Consider the following 7988-nt stretch of genomic DNA (forward strand, 5'->3'; position numbering starts at 1 on the left):
ATTGAACAAAATTGCTGTCTCTCAAAACTACATTTGTGGAAACAATTTCCTTTCAGTAAAAGCCCAAGGTCTAATATTCTCCTTTTGAGGATAATGTCCAAGAACTAGAGATTCAATGGTCACATCTAAAGAGATATTTCTCCCAGAGGGAGAAATTATCAAACAACCTTAACATCATATCTTCATGCTTAAATGCACCATTTTCTTGTGGGAAATTTCATCCATGTTGTAATGAACTAATTATTAAGGGAATGAGTTTGGAATTTAATGTGAAAAAATTAGAAAGATTTTTCAAAAATCACAGTGTTGGTGAGATTGGGAGGGAAACAAGTGTTCTCAGAAACATTTAGAAGTTTAACTTGAGGACAAATTTCAATACATAGCAAAAGTCTTTTTTTAAAAAAAGTCAATCTTTGACCTAGGAAACTCACTTCTAGAAATTCATTCTAAAAAAAATCAGAAAAGTGTGCAAACACATAAATATTTCCACCCAGTGGAATACTATACATCAGTGAAGATAAATCAATAATTGCTACATACCTGAACATGGATGAATCTTGGACATACTATTCTGAGAAAGAAGCAAATCATAGAACACACACAGGGTGATTCATTTCTCTGTAAAATTCAAGAGCAGGCAAAACCAAACAATATATTAGTTAAGAATAACTAGATTGCAAAATTATAAATGAAAGCAAAAGATTAAAAGCAACACTGAAGATAATTAAATCTTAGGAGAAGAAAAGGTACTCAAGGAGGACATATCTACACAGCTAAGACTTACAACACAAAGAAACACCTAAATTTCTTGAGCTTCTGACTCCTCTTCCATAAATGACATCATAGCTCTGACATGACATATGCACTCAATAATGTGGTTTTGAAAACCAAATTCATCATCTCAAGGTTTTACATAAAGGAGATCACCCTCCCTTTTAAAATATTTATTACTGTTTTAAAATACTCATGAGAAAAAAGCTATTGATGCTACAAATGTTAATTCTTCCTCAACAGATTTACTCGGCTACCTTGTTGCAGAAATGCTAAGTGGTTAGTGCAATTATTCTTGTTATAGGCAAAGGGATCAGAAGATACATATAAAACATAAAGGGACATGCAACAGTAGCGGCTATTTAGTGGGAACATTTTAAATGACACTGGTAGGGTAAATAGTTCATATATCTTTATTGTTCTATATTGTAGGTATAAAAGATCTAGACAGATTCAAACCTAATATATGTCTATTCTTGTTGATATCATAAGTCCTTTGAGAGACAGCAACAGATGGAATCAAAGCAGGAAAATTTGAAACATTAAGATCAGGGGCTGAGTGCTACACGTTAAACAAAAGAAAAGACATAAATAAAATATAAATGAAATGAGAATTGTCAGGACAGTAAAATTAGTTTAAAATAGTCTTAGAAAAAGTATCAAAAGAATATGAAATAATAAATTACAATAGAAATAAAATACAGGGAGATAAAATTTGATTTTAAGATATAAGTGGGGAATTAAAGTGTAAGTTATACTAAATCTTAAGTATGATTCTATAAAAATTCTAAATTATAATTGTAGTATGTAAAGTGGCAGTAGAACTCATACCAAGAACAAAGAAGAAGGTGAAAAAGATAACAAAAACTTGTACAATGGTGAAAATGTCCATGTAATTTTGGAATGGTGTAAGATGAAAAGCTGAAATAGAACAGGAATAGATAAAGGAAAGTAAATAATGACAAAAAGAAAAGGGACTTGAGAAGAGTCACAACTTCAGTGTAGCATGAAATTGAAACATGGCAAAAGGATAATACGAAATTCTGAAAAGGCAAATGACAAATGTACAAAACCGCCAAAATGGTTAAAAAACAAGGTAAAGATGAAAAGATTTTGGGTGATTCTGAAGAATTAAGTTAACAATTCACTGTTATAAATTGAAACATACAAATGAGAACAAATGATTGAACTCTACAAAGAAACACGTGGAAACAAATTCTTGCTTTAATGGTAAGTCAAAGAGCAATAGAGAAATTGCAGAAATGCTTTTGAAAAGATAAAAGGCCAAAAGAAAGCAGAAAGGAACAGAAAAAAAAAAAAAAGCTTACTAAGAAGGAACTGATGAAAAGGGCACCTTTCTCAATTATTTATCTACTTTCTGAAATAAATTGTTATGAGATGCTGGTACAAAGAATACTACTAAATTGGAAACAATATAAAACATGATTAAAAAGTTAAAGAATTTTAAAAATATGAGCAATAAATAAATTCAAAGAGCACCAGATGCTAAAAAGAATAAAATTCTACAAATGTGGATGAGTGAAATACAATTAGAGACAAGTAGAAATTTGGATCAACTAGGAACTAGCAGTACCTGGTACTTCTAATATACCCTGAATATTTAAAATATAAAACACAATCAATTGTTGGTACGATTGAGCATGGAGCTCCCCACCCTGTATACATAGCTGGACTTCAAATTCCTATACTGTTATATCTTGAGGTGATCTAGACATAGTAAAACACAGAAAATTTATATAGTAAACAAAAGTGGACAACATAAAAAAGCACCCTGGGAATCTATAGAAATGAACAAATAGTTTCTTTTTATTTGATGAAATACTCATGAAAAAAGTATTGGGGTGCCTGGGTGGCTCAGTCGGTTAAGCGGCTGCCTTCAGCTCAGGTCATGATCCCGAGGTCCCGGGATCGAGCCCCGCATCGGGCTCCTGGCTCAGCGGGAAGCCTGCTTCTCCCTCTCCCACTCCCCCTACTTGTGTTCCCTCTCTCCTGTCTCTCTCTCTCTCTGTCAAATAAATAAAAAAAATCTTTTAAAAAAAAAAAAAAAAAAAAAAAAAGTATTAGTAAGAGTAGAAAATAAACCCTAGAGATAATTCTGTGGGGGAAAAAAATAGGAAAAGAGCAGAATAGGAAAGCAATACCCTTCACACCATGTTAATCATTTTTTAATTCAGAATTGTTAACAGATTTGTTAAATTCAAGGCAGAGTTCTTTGGACATAGACTAGAAAATACCAAGGTCAGTACGGAAAATTAACATTTCTGAGATGGTGGAAAATAATCATTGAAAAACTGCCAAACGAAGGATGACACAAAATTAGAAGGAAAAGCAAAGCAGAAAATGAAAAGAAATATCAGATATTAGTTTGATAAGAAGCAAAGGAAAGGATGGTTTGAAACCATGCCTGAGATGTTGCAGGGCTGTATCTCTACATAAGCAACATTTTGAATCACTTTTCACAAGTTTATATGGGCTTTCTGGAGTTCATCAATGGAATGAGGTCACCACTTTGACCAAGCAGTTGGTAGAAACCGCCAAAAAGTCATCTTTGAATCCTATAAGCCTTGAAGGGAGCTTCACTGAGTAAAGGCAGATGTTGCCTTTCAGAACCTGCCTGACTGAGCTAGGTCAAACTGTGTCTTCATTATCATTTAATCAGAGTTATGTTCAGTTTCCACTGGGTCATTCTGGCACTATAAACTTACAACAGAGTCAGGAGTAGAATCCAAGAAGTTTGACACTCAGTCCATGACTTGCTCTTCTTTTTCTTTACGATTTTATTTATTTGTGTGTGTGTGTGTGTGTGTGTGTGTGTGTGTGAGAGAGAGAGAGAGAGAGAGAGAGAGCACAAGCAGGGAGAGTGGCAGGCAGAGGGAGAGGCAAGGTCCCCGCTGAGCAAGGAGCCTGATGGGGACTCCATCCCAGAACCCTGAGATCATGACCTGAGCAGAAGGCAGACACTTAACTGACTGAGCCACCCAGGCATGCCCATAACTTGCTCTTCTTTAACACATATAAAGCCAGACAACAAATGAGAAATCATCCCTTGAAGCCCTAGGTCTACACAGTGGTGTGTATAAGGAAATGAGATTTTAGAGACACGTGTCTCTAATAACTTATTTTTAAAGCATTCTCACATTTAATTTGATCTTTATAACAATCTTATGAGATATGTAGAAAAGATCTTATTATCCCAATTATCTGTAATAAGGAAACAGGTTCATGAAGGTAAGAAAGCTATTCAAATTAATAATGTACATGGCAATAAAAATTAAAATCCAGACTTTCTCTAGAACTTCTAGACAAACTACCCCAAAATAATTTACTCATTTCTCTCTCTCAAAGCATGATATTACATTCTTTAACAAAAGAGTTAACATCTTAGTCTAAAGAATTTGCACTTGCAGTATTTTAAAAGAATGCAAAATTGCCCTAAATAGATACTTGATTTAAATCTGCATTACTAAGAATTGCACTTATATAACTGAAATTTAACCATTATTCTTTTTCTTGGTCAAGAAACTAAAATCTTAGGTTGTCATAATTATTGATCCCTGGATGTTCCTAGTCTCTGAATTCAACTCCAGGTCTTTCCTCCTTCCATTGTCATTTGAGTCCTCACTCACATGCTTTACATTTGGTGCATATCACCAAGCTCTTGAAAGCAATTTTCTTATAGCACAAAGCATTTCTTAAAATGTTACAGTATAATCTAACAACTTTACACACTGTTTAAGAAATAGAGAAAAGGGCAACTTGCTCTCATTTGCTTCTCAAATGCCAAACCCATATACAGTAATACAGTTTTATGAAGTATAGGGGGTTTTTTTTTTCCCCTCTTCTTAGCATTAGACATTACTTTTCAGTGGCATAAATTGAAAACAAAATCACATTACCTGACAAATTTTCAGCAATTTGCCAATACTAAATGTTACTGAGTCCATTAGTACTTGTATATTGAGTTTGTTTTATCTGAGTTTTTTCCTCCCCTATAGCCACTGGTAGAAAAGAAATGCAAAGTGAAAGAAAAATTAGTTTCTTCAGCATAGAATGTAGCTTTCAATGTAAAAAGAAAATTTAGCTCTACATTATTAATTTTGTAAAAACCTCATAGTACATGTTTAGGAACAGGCCCCCAAATTACTTCTCTGGACTTTTGGAGGATTTCTAAAAAGCTAAATGAACACAGAAGACTTTTTTTTTTTCTTTTGAGACTTTCTTTAGACAAGAATCCTATCTTTTTTTTTTCTTATTTGAACACAGGCTTCATCTTCTCTGTTGGACTAACGAATTATCAAGGATACTTGTAGGTCAAGAACTTGTATACTCCAGGAGAATCGTGGCATCATTAATAGAAACAGTTTAAAATTATGTGGATTAGGGCAGGGTAGGGAAGGTGATGTTTTAAGATTCAGAGAATGAAACCTGCAGAATATAGAAGAAAAAGAAAATGTGGACCACATATTTCCACTGGGTTTTGTACAGAACTGATAATTGGCTAGGTAAGATAGCAGATAATCAGTGTTTGTTGTATGAGTGGATGGATGAAGAGATAGGATATGTCAAGACATTCAAAATGGTGAATTCTAATGGAAAGTGAGAGAAAGAAATAAACTAAGGTTTTTATTTTTTCTTCTTTGTTTTGATGCGAGACAGGATTTTTAGGGATGGTCCACTGCAGTCTTAAAGTCATCCTCAGACACCATATGAAGAAGTAAGCAAATAGGAGAGTTCTGACGGTGATGTTCTAGCAAGCATTTTCACTAGATGTAAATCAAATTATTTAACCTGTATTATTTACTAAGGCCAAGAACCAGTCCTGCAGAGATAAAGCTAGGTATTTTAATGGAGAAACTATGAAAAAATGTCCTCCAAATAAAGAATAGGTTTATTTATATTCTCAATGTGTTCCACAGAGAAAAATAATGTTAAAAATTCTTAGGAGAAAACAGTTCCACTAGAATATATGTGTTAATAAAATTCACAGGTATCTTCTAAGATCACATGTTTTTTGGATTGGTAGAGGGTTAAATCTGTTTTGTTTTGTTTTATATGTGCTTTTAATACTATAACAATTACAAAAGCACTTAAATACCGTTGATTATATAAATTTAAAAAAAACAATAAAAAACAGGACATGAAATTTTGGGGTGAGATTTTTAATTTTTCAGGAGAAAATGGTATTTATATCTTTATGTAATTGGTAAGTGAGCAAACTAGGTATCAACATGGGCCTATCTAATGCTTAGGAATAGGTACCAAGATGCTGTGATATTTTAATAATCTGATAGAGTACATGACTGCTTATTATAGCTGTATATCAGAAACCTTAAAATAAACACATGCAATAAACAAACTATCCCAGGAATAGAATATGTAAGTTAATCTGTTCACTAAGCCTATTGCTATAAAGATATAAAGCATAATTTTAAAAACTGTTTTAAACAATGGCATCTGTATATTTTCTTTTCAAAAATGTCAAATGAGATAAACTAATTATAGGAATTTTTTTTTCCTTTGTGTTCAAGAAGTTACTTTCTTCAGGGAGATCTTCTTTTTTTTTTAATTTCCATTTCCCAAGCTGATGAATCCAAAAGGTGACAATTTAGAAATCATACCAAATCCTCATGAAGTTCTGCCAGATTCTGCGGGGGTTAGGGGGAGAAAGCTGGCTCATATTTTGGGAGGTGGTTTTCCTTCTAACAAGGTTATCATGGATACGGCTAAGTAATTCAGGTAAGGGGAGAGGTATAAATGTTAGACTATTCAAAGATCATCTTGCTAAGGTCACAAGGTTACAAAACACCCTTGAGGGTGAAAGTTTTCTCTTGAAAGGAAAAGATGTCCCACTATCAATTATCTTGGGAAAAGTTTAAACCCCAAACTGAAACCAATGACAAGGTGCTAAACAAAAAACGAGTAGTAGGGGAAAGGCAGCCAGATCTATCAAATCAGAATCTCTGGGGAATCCATGGCTTTACGTAAGCTCCCTGGGCCATTTTTATGCACACTAAAGTGTGAGAAGCACTGCCTTAGACCTTAGACAGAAACTTGTGGTGGTTTTAAAGCAAGATCTCTGAGACCAGACTGCCTGTTTTTGAATCCCAGCTCCACTTCTTGTCAGCTATGTGACCTTGGCCAGATCATTTAACTTCTCTGTGCCTCAGTTTGCTCATTTGGAGGCAGGAAGGGTAGGGAGACCAGTAATAGTACCTATCTCAATGTTGTCCTGAGGGTTGTTATTTTAGGAAGTAAATAAAATATCTGTGAAGTGCTCAAAACAGAACTTGGCACATAATAAACACATAGTAACTAAATAACTACTCAAAGAATTAGGTCTCTGATTTCCAAAATACCTATTCTCATTACCTAAGCACCCTTTAGAATTCACTGAAGTAGACAGTTATTTCTACCCAGTCTTTGTTATGACTGGGGAGAACCTGGACATTCAATTTAACTTGAAATAAATAGTATTTTCTTGGATTTCCTCTTTATATATTTTCAATTATTTTGTTATTTTTTTAAACTCAGAGATATTAAAAAAGATTTAGATATATAAATTTTTATTCAGAAGGCAAATTCTATTCTTAGAAAACTATATATATGTATTTCAGGAACAGAATTTTTTGAATTTTTGAATAAAATATTTGAATACATTTAAACATGCACACATATACACCCCTACATTACTTGAAGAAAAAAAAGTTAAAAGTGTACCCCTGACACCTTCATATTATCTTTTTGTCATCTCCAGGGCTATCTATTCATAGTCGTGAAATACCATTATGTGTGGTGAGACTAAAGTATTAACGAATGCCCCATCTATACAAGAGTCTTTATTCACAAAGTTGCATTTGAGATTTATACCCCTGGAGACAGTCCTTTGAGCCAAGACACTGCTTCTAAGTTCCTCTAAAAATGCTAATATGTCACCCATTATTTTTTTTAAAAAACAACTATAATTAGGGAGTATTTGATCAAATAAAGTGCTGACGACCTAGCATAGAATTAAGATGTTAAAGGAATAGGATATAACAGAGATGTTTCATTTGTAAAGCGAGCAGGATATCAGAGATGCCTGTAGTGGGCAGGAAAGCATGAATATTGCCCAGGAAAGCTGCAATGGAATATTTCAGTTTGTGCACATTGTGATGCTTGTGGCTATAGACAAACCTGACTACTGACACGTCTCTGGA

This window comes from Neomonachus schauinslandi, chromosome 7 (genome assembly GCF_002201575.2).
Source record: "Neomonachus schauinslandi chromosome 7, ASM220157v2, whole genome shotgun sequence".
Taxonomy (NCBI): domain Eukaryota; kingdom Metazoa; phylum Chordata; class Mammalia; order Carnivora; family Phocidae; genus Neomonachus; species Neomonachus schauinslandi.